We start from the raw sequence: 13,314 nt of genomic DNA on the forward strand, positions 1-13,314 counted from the left end.
ATGCAGGAAGGGTTTGGGGATAAGGTGTGTTCCCCTCAGCTTGTTGTCAGCCATGTATTTAATTCTTTTGGGCTATGAATGGGATGATTTTAAAGAGCTATTTAGAGACCAGGTTCAGCAGAACCAAGAACTTTGATGGCTGAGATGGGATCATTAGAATTATTTTAAGGTTACAATGGCACATTTATCTACAAAGCTTTTCTTCAGTTTTTCCTAGGAGATTTTGGAGCAATTTCACAGCTATCTGATTTTAATTTTCCTGACAGTCTTGTGAGGTATGTAAGAACCCCACTTATACTTTTTTTTTAACAGTTCATAAAATCTCATAACAAGTACTTTTCAAAGAAAGCACACGAGGCCAAAGTGTGAAGCTAGCTAGAGAAGTTTGTCTTCTCATTGCAAAGCTGTGATTCCTGCTGCTGGAGATGGTTTTAATCTGTGTTTTCCTCTTTCCATTCTGACCCCTGGGCCACCAACAGCCTTCAGTGTTGTCACCCAAGGCTAGGCGAGACCGACTATAAACCTTAGGAACATTAATGATGAAGACTTTCCTATGGCACTGGCCATGGCCTGTGCCTAGAGAATGCTTTCTTTAGCACGGCCTTTAGAGAGTTCTCAGAGTTGCAGAAAAAAAATTGAGACATGAAACTCTGTACCCTTTGGGGTGGCCTTCATAGGGCAACTCAAAAAGACTTTCTCAGAGTGTAAACCTCTCAAGAAAGGCAGAGGTTTTTGTTTTGTTTTGTTTTGTTTTTAATGATGTTTGTCATTGTCTTCTTACTTCTATTGTTTGAAGAAAGAAACAATTCTGTCTCTCTGCTCAGCTAAGTTTTACTCCTGTCAACAACAGAAGCTGACAAAATTTCTAACAAACTTTAAAGAAAATTGCTAACCCTGGTGATGAGTAGCAGACACAGTTAGTGTATCTGAGATTGCTAGGCTGATAAGAGAAGAGAACTTCTTCCCTTTGTTTAACAGAGGATTTGAAAGAGGCTACATGGAAATAGCTGTATGCCACGATAGCAGGCAGTCAAGAAGGACTCTGTATGAAATGGAATTTCTGTTTTTAAAGAGATCAGATTGGGATGGTTTATGGATTTAGTTTTGATTTTATTTCTTATCAAGGAATGCTTACAGCATATCCATTTCATATTTAATTGCTAAAATGAACTTAGGGTTGGAGTCCCCTTGTGAAGTCATTACTTCTTTGCTTTTAATCTAGAATTGGCAAACGAAGGACTTAAGAGGTCATGTGTAATGGCCAGTGCTTGCCAGCTTCTCACTTCAGCTGAAATTGAATTCTGGAAAAGGTTGATGTGTCTTCCAAATACACTTTTTGGTATTGTCTTCAACACTTAGCAAGTGGGTGATTTAACATACTAAATATACACTTGTGAGACGCTCTTAAAGTTTCATCAGTACGCAGAAGGGTTTGGGGAGGGAGATGTTCAATGTGCACAGTGGAGCTATTGGTGTACTCTTTGTGGATGTTGAAAAACTGAGAGAATTTACGTGGGAATCATCACACTATATCATTATTTAACTTTGTGCTGAATAGTTGCTCGATGACCACACTATTTTGTTAAATCCTATGAGCAAACCTCATGAGTTTATGGCAGGATGCTCTGCAGTAAAGGGTACTTGGGTACTAAGGATAAGTCTTTGTCTACGGTCATAATTTTTCCCACACAGATCTAGAACGAAGTTGTCATTTCCCCCATAGAGCCATCATAGCTCGTGTTTTGTGTTCTCAGCAGTTGTTATTTTGAAGTCCAAAATAAGACAGGGCTTTGGAAGACAGACAGAGCTTTAGAAGGCCATTACCTGCACTTTTAGATCTCTGAAGGTCTTTGTCAGAGTCTGTTCCAAGTCATGCCAATGTACTCTGCTTAAAAACCATCAGTGGCTTGGGGCCAGCTAAGAGCACTTGCTGCTCTTCTAGAGGACCTGGGTTTGGTTCCCAGCACCCACATGGGGGCTCACATGACCACCTGTAACTCCAGTTTCAGGGGATCTGAAGCCTTCTTCTGGCCTCCCTGGACTCTGGGCACACATGTGGAACATAGGCATGATAACAGGCAAAATACTCATATACATAAAATAAAAAGTTACCCCTACCCGCAAACCATCAGTGACTTCCTGTGTCCAGAGTAAACCCAAAGCCCTCAGTCCATTGTTTTTCAAACCAACTGTGAGGGTCTCACTTCTGTCACAGGGCTTTTGGTGTTTTTTTCAGGCACAGAAAGTGACCAGAGCACAGGCTTAGAGACAGGGAGTCCCAGGAGTATTGTGATACAGTGAATGAGGGGGCCTGAAGACTGGGTCCTTGTGCCATGTGTGGCATTGGAAGGCCCCTGAAACTCTCTGTTGCATGCATTGTACTGAGTTGCTGCCAGAGACAGGGAGGCAAAAATGATTAACTCACTCACCATTCCCAGCCCAGCCCTGCATCTGCTGTGGGCTCAGGGCTGATGAACAGTCACAGATACAGTTAACAACTTTGATACCTGCTTAGGTCATGGCCCTGGCAATGATGGGGATTGTTTTCTCGAGTTAATATATATATATATAATATATATATAATATATATATATATAAAATTTCCCACATTATGGCAGGATTTAAAAACCACAAAAGATCCCTTGCTATTAGGAACTTAGCAGTGACCTAAACTTTACTGGCTGAAGCAGCACACACACACACACACACACACACACACACACACACACACACACACACACCCTCTCTTTGTCATCCAGCCCTGGGGGCTTTTCTCCTGGCTATCATTGTGACAAGAGTGATTTCTCCCCTCTCCTAGCAACAGCAGCATTCCTTTAAAAAGGCATTTGTCTCCCCTTCCAACCTGCTCAGTCTCTCAGTCGTTGGGGAAGGTGGAGGAGGGGAGATGAGGCTATGGGAAGCCAGTTCCAGGCCTCCTGCTCCCTCCCTCTTGGTGGAAGCTGCTCTCAGCTATCTTAAGATTTGGAAAACTCCAGAGGGAGGGATTGGAGGATGTGTGCTCTGCAAGTGGGTTTGCATCTGATAATGAAGACATAAACTCTAGGAAAGGGATCATCGCCAAGGCTGCTCGGGGCCGCAGGCGAGAGCAACACAGAGGTGATGAGGCTGGAAGTGAGAAGTGCCTGGAGAGTGAGCTTCAAAGAGGGACAAAGTGCGATGTGAGCCCAGGAGCCAGAGAGGAAAAGGAGAGAAGGGTGTGGCTGCCCTACAGCACAGCAGCCCTAGAGAGAAAGAAATGAAAGGAGACCCTGGCACCACAGTGCAGATCAAAGGGCAAGGAAAGACCTGCGAGTTAAGTCGGATCAATATACTTTCTCAGAAATAACAGGAACTTTGCAGCGCCATCACAGGCTCCGGGTCGGAGGCGGAGGCGGGCGGGGGCGGGGCGGGGCGGGGGGAGGGTGGGAGTGGAGTGGGGATGGGGGTGGGGTGTGGGGAGCACCCTCTTCTTATTTCAAGCCAGTAGAGACCCAGAGAGCCCAAGCTCCAAATAGTTCAACTGAAGGCAAGGGAAGGAAAATGCAAATTGCAGCGCAAAAGATAAAATGGAAGCAAATATCCTTTCTGATTCAGAGAACAATGTCAGTAACGAATTACACAGCATTAACACTGTGGGCCAGGCACATTCCTGAAAGCTCTTTAAATATATGTGAAGTTTCTGTACCGGGATAAGTCTCTCTGCGGATGCAGCAATCCAAATCAGGCCAAATCAAACCGAATTAGAAAAACCCATGTTTAATGGATACAGCACTCCCAGATGGCCTTCCAGCCCCGTAGAGAGGAGATGGGAAAGACTGGAAAACCAGGAGTCTGGTTGGGCGGGCAGTTTAAATACCCTGGGGGAGTGGTCTTGAGCATTTCTGGGGGAGAGGTCATCACTAGGCAGGCTTTCTGAGATGCAGCAGGGTTTGGAGGGAGATAAGGGAGTCGGCCTTGGGTGGAACGTCCAGCATAACAATAGGAACCCATGCAGGTTCAGGAGCTCTAGGCATTTGTCCAGTCAATACATGAGCTCATTTAATCATCACAACAACCCACGAGGAAGTAATTTTTATTATACTCATTTTCTAGATGAGGATGCTGAGGCAGCTAGAGGAAGGCAACTTCTGAGCTGCAGGCCTGGCATTACATCTCACTCAGCCTGCAGGTTTCCTGTGCAACTGTTGCGGGCTATTTGTATACTCTGTGAAGGTGTATAGCTGTGATTGGGGTAATTAAAAGCCCAGCGGCCAATAGCTAGACAGGAGGTATAGTCGGGAATTCAGGGCAGAGAGAGGAAGTACGGGAGGAATTTGGTGCATGAGGAGAGTTGGGGCAAGAGGGATGCACAGAGTGTCAGAGATACCTATACCACAGCTCTGGGGGAATTCTGAGGGCAAATTGGGGAAGGAAAACCGGAGGGATGGAGGAAGGGAAGGAAGACAAGAATGGAGAGAGGGAGTTCTCTTTTAGCATTCTCTTCACCTCCTTGTGAGCCGTGATGGGGGAAGAAGAAAAAGTTGCCCTGTGAGCTCCAGAACTTTCAGACAGGAAAACGCCTTGTTAATGCTGGGAACTTTGTTAGTGTTTGTGCTTAGGGGACCCGATGGAGAACATTGTCCTCAAGGATACAGAGATACCTTGTAAAAAAACCACTTCTCCCATACCCTCTGCCACCACAGTGGGGAACAGAGTGCCCGGGCATCTGTAGATTTGACCTGGGCCAGGCACAGCTTGTTTAAAAGGATGACTCTGGGGACTTGCCACCAACAGAAACTCCCCTGAGGTGGGGCTTTTGAAGCTGCAGCTGAGCAAAGCCCAGCGTGATCCTGATTGTTAAGCATACTCTTGGGTTTGAGAGCCTGTGCATTCTGATCTGAAAATAATACAGTTCTTATGTTTTCCCTAGGGCTACCCCCTTAATGTGGGGAGAAACCAAAATGACCTTTGACCTCAGGATTTTTAATATATTTACAAACTGAGCTGAAAGGGCAGAACCCCTAGATTTTTGCCCTTGAGAAAGCTGTGCCTCACTTTATCCTGTCAGTTTTCTGGTGATTGGAAATGTTTAAATCAGGAATTTTTTTTTTTTTTTACTTCAAAGTGATCTATAGCGGGGAGATTATTTTTGGTATGTGTCATAATGATAAGATTTGTGCAGGGTACAGGAGGGAAGTGTTCCCTAGGTGGTCCTATGAAAAAGGGTGTGTTTTGATCTCTTTTTTTAGTTTTTTATTTTTTATATATTTGAAATACAAACAAGATTGAATTACATGACGATCTCAGTTCCCTTCTCCCTCCCCTCCTCCTCTGCCACCCCTCCCTACTAAAATCCTACCTGTCATATGTCCTTTCTTCTAATCTACACCTGACTCAACCTTTCTGCTCCCTCATGACCTCTGCATCCTTCCTTTTCTTCCCTTCTCACTCTCATAGCTTCCTCCCTCCTCTTCCCATGTTCTCAATTTGCTCAGGGGATCCTGACCCTGTCCCCTTCTCCAGGGGACAAAGTTTGTCTCTTTTAGGGTTCTCCTTGTTTACTAGTTTCTCTGGCAGTGTGGATTGTAGGATGGTAATCCCTTACTCTATGTCTAAAATCCACATATGAGTGAGTACATATCATGTTTGTCTTTTTGTGATTGGGTTACCTCGCTCAGAATGGTTTCTTCTAGTTCCATCCATTTTCCTGAAAATTTCAAGATTCCATTGTTTTTTTTCTGCTGAGTAGTTCTCCATTGTGTAAATGTACCACATTTTCTCCATCCATTCTTTGGTTGAGGGTCATCTAGGCTGCTTCCAGTTTCTGGCTATTACAGATAGTGCTGCTATGAACATTGTTGAACAGATTCCTTGCTGTATGAATGTGCTTCTTTTGGGTATATGCCTAGGAGTGAAATTGCTGGATCTTGTGGTAGACTCATTCCCATTTTCTTGAGGAGTCGCCATACTGTTTCCAAAGTGGCTGTACAAGTTGGCACTCCCACCAGCAGTGGATGAGTGTTCCTCTTTCTCCACATCCTCTCCAGCATAAACTGTCATTGGTGTTTTTGATTTTAGCCATTCTGACAGGAGTAAGATGCTATCCCAGAGTTGTTTTGATTTGCATTTCCCTGATGGCTAAGGATGCTGAACACTTTCTTATGTGTCTTTCAGCTGTTTTAGATTCCTCTATTGAGAACTGTCTATTTAGTTCTATACCCCATTTTTTAATTGGATTGTTTGGTGTTTTGGAGACTAGCTTCTTGAGTTCTTTGTATATTTTGGAGATCAGCCCTCTGTCAGATGTGGGGTTGGTGAATATCTTTTCCCAGTCTGTGGGCTGTCGTTTTGTCTTGCTGACTGTGTCCTTTGCCTTACAGAAGCTTCTCAGTTTCAGGAGGTCTCATTTATTAATTGTTGATCTCAGTGTCTGTGCTACTGGTGTTATGTTCAGGAATGGGTCTCCTGTATGATTAATTAAGTTTTGTGCAGGGTGAAAGGCTTGGGTCTATCTGTAGTCTTCTACATGTTTGCATCCAGTTATGCCAGCACCATTTGTTGAAGATGTTCTCTTTGTTCCAGGGTATATATTTGGATTGTTTGTCAAAAATCAAGTGATCATAGGCGTGTGGGTTAATATCAGGGTTTTCAACTCTATTCCATTGGTCTACCTATCTATTTTTGTGCCAATACCAAGCTGTTTTCTGGACTATAGCTCTGTAATAGAGCTTGAAGTCAGGGATGGTAATGCCTCCAGAAGTTTTTCTGTTGTACAGGGTTGTTATGGATATCTTGGGTCTTTTGTTTCTCCATAAAGTTGAGAATTGTTCTTTCAAGGTCAGTGAAGAATTATGTTGGGATTTTGATGGGGATTCCATTGAATCTGTAGATTGCTTTTGGCAAGATTGCCATTTTTACTATGTTGATCATGCCTATCCAAGAGCATGGGAGATCTTTCCATTTTCTGGTATCTTCTTTAGTTTCTTTCTTTAGAGACTCAAAATTCTCAAGGTACAGGTCTTTCACTTTTTGGTTAGTGTTACTCCAAGGTATTTTATGTTGTTTGTGGCAATTGTAAAGGGTGATGCTTCTCTGATTTCTTTCTCCACCAATGTGTCATCCTTATATAGTAGGGCTACAGATTTTTTTTGAGTTAATCTTGTATCCTGCCACTTTGCTGAAAGTGTTTATCAGCTGTAGGAGTTCCCAGGTAGAGTTTTTCAGGTCACTTATGTAGACAATCATATCATCTGCAAATAGTGAGAATTTGACTTCTTCCTTTCTGATTTGTATTCCCTTAATCTCCTTTTGTTGTCTTATTGCTCTAGCTAGAACTTCAAGGACAATATTGAAGAGGTATGGAGAGAGTGGACAGCCTTGTCTGGTTCCTGATTTTAGAGGAATTGCATTGAGTTTCTCTCCATTTAATTTGATGTTGGCTGTTGACTTCCTGTATATTGCTTTTATTATGTTGAGGTATGTTCCTGTTATCCCTGATTTCTCCAGGACCTTTATTATGAAGGGGTGTTGGATTTTGTCAAAGGCTTTTTTGGTATCTAGTGAGATGATCATGTGATTTTTTTCCCTCAGTCTGTTTATATGGTGGATTACATTGATGGATTTTTGTATGTTGAACCATCCTTGCATCCCTGGGATGAAGCCTACTTGATCGGGATGGATGATTTCTCTGATGTGTTCTTGGATTCGATTTGCCAATATTTTACTGAGAATTTTTGCATCAATGTTCATGAGGGATATTGGTCTGTAGTTCTCTTTCTTAGTTGTGTCTTTGCATGGCTTGGGTATCAAGGTTATTGAAGCCTCATAAAAAGAGTTTTGGTAATGATCCTTCTGCTTCTATTGTGTGGAATACTTTGAGGAGAAGTATTAGCTGTACTTTGAATTTCTGGTAGAATTCTGCACTGAAGCCATCTGGCCCTGGGCTTTTTTTGGTTGGGAGACTTTTTTTTTTTTTTTTTTTTTTTCTTTTGGTTTTTCGAGACAGGGTTTCTCTGTGGCTTTAGAGGCCGTCCTGGAACTTGCTCTTGTAGACCAGATTGGTCTCGAACTCACATAGATCCGCCTGCCTCTGCCTCCCGTGTGCTGGGATTAAAGGCGTGCCCCACCAACACCCGGCTTGGTTGGGAGACTTCTAATGACTGCTTCAATTTCATTAGAGATTATAGGTCTATTTAAGTTGCTTATCTGTTCTTGATTTAATTTTAGAAAGTGAAATCTGTTCAGAAAATTGTCCATTTCCTTTAGATTTTCAAATTTTGAGGAATATAGGTTTTCGAAGTATGACCTGATGATTCTCTGGATTTCCTCTGTGTCTGTTGTTATGTTCCCCTTTTCATCCCTTATTTGTTAATTTGCATGTTCATACTTTGTTGTTTGGTAAGTTTGGATACAGGTTTGTCTATCTTGTTGATTTTCTCAAAGAACCAACTTTTTGTTATATTGATTCTTTGTATTGTTCTCCTAGTTTCCATTTTATTGATTTCAGCCCTCAATTTGATTATTTCCTGGCTTCTGCTCCTCTGGGGTGTATTGGCTTCTTTGTTTTCTAAAGCTTTCAGTTGTGCTGTTAATTCTCTAGTGTGATTATTCTCCTGTTTTTTCATATGGGCATTTAGCGCTATGAACTTTCCTCTTAGCACTGCTTCCAAAGTATCCCATAGGTTTGGATATGTTGTGTCCACATTCTCTTTGAATTCTAGGAAGTCTTTAATTTCTTTTTTTATTTCTTCCTGGACCCATGAATTGTGCAATTGAGTGTTACTTAATTTCCATGAGTTTGTAGGTTTTTTTGTAGTTCATGTTGTTGTTGAATTCTAATTTTAAAGCATGGTGGTCTGATAAGACACAGGGGGTTATTTCAATTTTTTGTACCTGTTGAGGTTTGCTATGTTGCCAAGTATGTGGTCAGTTTTAGAGAAGGTTCCATGTGGCACTGAGAAGAAGGTAAATTGTTTTGTATTTGGGTGGAATGTTCTATAGATATCTGTTAAGTCCAATTGTGCCATAACTTCTATTAGTTCTTTTGTTTCTTTGTTAAGTTTCTGTCTGGTGTTCCTGTCCAGTGGTGACAGTGGGGTGTTGAAATCTCCCACTATAAGTGTGTGCGGTTTTATGTGTGATTTGAGTTTTAGTAATGTTTCTTTTACAAATGTGGATGCCTTTGTATTTGGAGCATAAATATTCAGAATTGAGACTTCATCGTGATGGATTTCCCCTGTGATGAGTAATGACCTTCTTCATCTCTTTGACTGATTTTAGTTTAAAGTCCAATATGTTGGACATTAGGATTGCTACCCCTGCTTGTTTCTTGAGTCCATTTGATTGGAAGATCTTTCCCCAACCTTTAATTCTTAGGTACCGTCTGTCTTTGAGGTTGAGGTGAGTTTCTTGTAAGCAGCAGAAGGAAGGATTCTGTCTTCTTATCCATTCTGCTAATCTGTGTCTTTTTATAGGGGAGTTAAGACCATTAATGTTGATGGATATTAATGACCATTGATTATTGTTCATTCTTGTTTGTTTTTGATTTGGTGATGGTGTCGAGATTATGTGTGGGATTCCGTCCCTTTTTCCTTTTGGCTGTTGGTAAATTGGGATTATCTGTTGCCTATGTTTTTCTGGTTGCAGTTAACTTCCTTGGGTTGCAATTTTCCTTCCAGTACTTTCTGTAGGGCTGGATTGGTGGATATGTATTGTTTGAATCTGGTTTTGTCATGGAATATCTTGTTTTCTCCATCTATAATGATTGAAAGCTTTGCTGGGTATAGTAGTCTGGGCTGGCATCCATGGTCTCTTAGTGTAGGTAGAATATCTATCCAGGACCTTCTGGCTTTCAGAGTTTCCATGGAAAAGTCAGGTGTGATTCTGATAGGTTTGCCTTTATAGGTTACTTGACCTTTTCCGTTTGCTGCTCTTAATATTTTCTCTTTGTTGTGTATGTTTGTTGTTTTGATTATTATGTGGTGAGGAGACCATTTTTTTGGTTCAGTCGATTTGGTGTTCTGTAGTCTTCTTGTATTTTCATTGGCATGTCTTTCTTTAGGTTGGGAAAGTTTTCTTCTATGATTTGTTGAATATGTTTTCTGCGCCTTTGAGTTGGATTTCTTCACCTTATTCTATACCTATTATTCTTAGGTTTGGTCTTTTCACGGTATCCCATATTTCCTGGATATTTTGTGTTGGGGATTTGTTGGACTTAAGATTTTCTTTGGTTGATTAATCTATTTCCACTAGTGTGTCTTCAACTCCTGAGATTCTCTCTTCCATTTCCTGTATTCTGTTGGTTATGCTTGCATCTGTAGTTCCTGATCGTTTACCCAGCTTTTCTATTTCCAGCATTCCCTCAGAGTGTGCTTTCTTTATTGTCTCTATTTCAGTTTTTAGGTCTTGAACTGTTTCCTTGAGAGATTTGTTGATATCTTGTATTTTTTGGTTAGTTTTTTCTTCCATTTCTTTAAGGGATTTTCTCATGTCCTCTTTGAGATCCTCTATCATCAACATTGTCTACAATGAGAATCCAGTTTTGATCATTCTTAACCCAAGTCCCTTTATTAAAATCTGGGAATGTCTCATTGTGGAATCTAATTTATATACATCAGTTTTTTCTAAGAATGCTTGAGATTTTTTTTCTAGAATGTATCTAGAAAGTGTGTGTGTGTGTGTGTGTGTGTGTGTGTGTGTGTGTGTGTGTGTGTGTTGCATCTTTTTCAGTAAACTTCCCGTCAGAAACTCAGGACTTAGGGCTGACTGAGTCACTGGCCACTGTGGTTTCCACTCTTTCCAAGCACTGTTATTTCCACAACTGCTTCTTTGATCTTTGTCCATTTTCCTACCAGTGACTTCTGTGAGAATGTCTCTGATTCTTCTCCAGGTTCTTCAGTGCAAGAGGTAGTGTCTAAAAATGCAGTCTGTAAGTAGGCAGTCTAGGTTTGGCTATGATTCTTATTTGATTTACATGACCTGCTAGAAGAAATATGGTGTTTTGCATCTGACTACTCCATAGGATGGGGGTGTGATTCCTGTTGGTCATCAACAGTCCAGACACTGTTGAGTCCAATCCCACTGAAGGCATTATGGGAAGAGTCATTGGGGGACAAAATCTCCATCCCTAAGTTTCAGAAACATCTCAGGGGAAGGATACAGCAAGTCTACAGGTGTTAGATTGACACCAACAATGTGAGAACACTGTGTAAGAGGTTGCAAAAGAGACAAGCAGGTTTTTGCCAAGCAGAGTGGGTCACCCAGGCACACCACCCAGGTGTTTCCCTAAGGCCAGCCCATAGCCAGCTTCCTTAGGTTGAAGCTAGGCTGTGGTATGATATCAGGCAGGGTTCTGGGTCTCAAATAGGTCCAGTGACAGTCTTTCTGTTGCAATTTTAGTTTTGGTCAAACTTTGTGAGTTTGACCCTGAACATGGATGTTTCTGATACATGTGTAAGTCATGTTAAGCTAGCTTCTTAATACGTAGCTATGACTCTGGAAGATGTAGTGAGGGGAAACTAATTGATGAGCAGTGAACTCAAATCCCATCTGGGATGTGGCTTGGGGGAGGCATTTGAAAAGAGTTTAAGTGAAGAATCAGAGGAAGCAGGAAACCAGAGGTAAGCTTTGCTGATGTCATCCTTCTGTTGGGGGCTGGCTCAAGGCTACTCTTTGATGTTTCCCAAACCTAACAGAAAAATATTTTATGGTCTTTAAATAGGATTAGCACAGCCTTTTTGTGGTATGCTTAAAAATTAATAAAACATATTTCATCAAAAGACAAATTTTCCCTAAATTAGTGCTCTACTCTCAGGAATTAAATATGACAAAATAATTATAAATGCCCACAGACTTGATGCTTTCTTTGCTTTTTATTCCAAAAATTGTTTCTCAAGTTACCAAGCAGTTGTTCTAACTATTGGGGTTATAGCAATAACTAATAACTAAACAAAGTCTCTGAGCTCCTGGAGCTTATACTCTGGCTTGGGAAACCATAACAAAGGTGTCACATTAACAATTCTCATGGGCAGTTTTTGGTTTATGTTCTAATAGACCCCTCATCTTCTTCATTCTAGAAGGACATTTTTCACTTTGTATTACTGGGGGCAGGCTTTCAGGTTTCAAAAGTCCATGCCAACGCCAGTTAATCTCTGCCTTGTGCTTGTGGCTCAAGCTCTCAGTGCCATGTTCCCCACTAACCCTCTGAAACTGCAAGCCCTCAATAGACTTATTCTGCTATAAGTTGCCTTTGTTATGGCATCTTATCACAGCCATAGAAAAATGACTAAGACACTTGGTTCTTGGGACCCACATTCTCTTATCACACTGCTTATCAGTCTGAACACCTTTATTGAACTCTCCTTATGTTTCTGACTTTAAATTGGTAAATATCAGAGATAAGTTCTCTAAAATGTCTTACCTCCTTTCCTCTCTGTGCTGAGGGTATAAAGTCATCTTTCAAGCCCTTACTGATTCTAGAAATTTTAATTTCAAATCCAACTGCTTACTTTGCTTCTTCACTTGGATGTCTAGATAGGCTTTCCAAACTGTGTGATCACCAAGATCAACCTCTTGGTTTTCTTTTCCAAGAGTCTTTCCCCTTTCAGTCAATGACAACTTCATCCTTTTAGTTACTCAAGAAAAATCTGGAATTATTCTTCAGATTTAGCTGCAAAGATATTCACCATTGGGTTGTCTTAAAATGTAGAAACTTGAAAATGAAGTAACTTCCACAACAGTGGAAGAATGAGTAAATTATGATACTTTTACCTATTAAAATGATATTTCAATAACTAAAAATCCAAGAAGGCAAAATAAGAATGCTATTTGATCCACAAAGAGGGTGTTATGAAAGTGAGAAGAGACAACATCTGTCGATAACAGCTGTAGACAATGATGTGGGAATCTGAGGCTACTGTTGGTGAGAATGTAGACTGGTACCTTGGTTATGAAAACAATGGCAAAAACTTCTGCAGAAATTAAAACCAGAGACATCATACTAGTTGCAATCTCTTTTCTGAGTATATAACCAAAGAAGACAAAACCACCACCTTATAAAGATACTTGTATCCCCATGTTCTCTTCTCTATTATTCACAATAGCCAAGGAATAAAAATGCCCACCAACAAACATGTATAAAGAAAATGTAGTGTATTTATTTGATGGGATAATACTGCTCTTAATAATGGAGGAGATTTTGTTATTTCTTACAGCATGGATGTGCCAGAGGACATTATGCTAAGTGAAATAAGCCACAGGCATACATAAAAATGTTACATGATTTTTTTTTTTTATTACAGCGGAGTTCAAGTACACAGATAATGAAATAGTGGTTAC

This window comes from Cricetulus griseus, chromosome 2 (genome assembly GCF_003668045.3).
Source record: "Cricetulus griseus strain 17A/GY chromosome 2, alternate assembly CriGri-PICRH-1.0, whole genome shotgun sequence".
Classification (NCBI taxonomy): domain Eukaryota; kingdom Metazoa; phylum Chordata; class Mammalia; order Rodentia; family Cricetidae; genus Cricetulus; species Cricetulus griseus.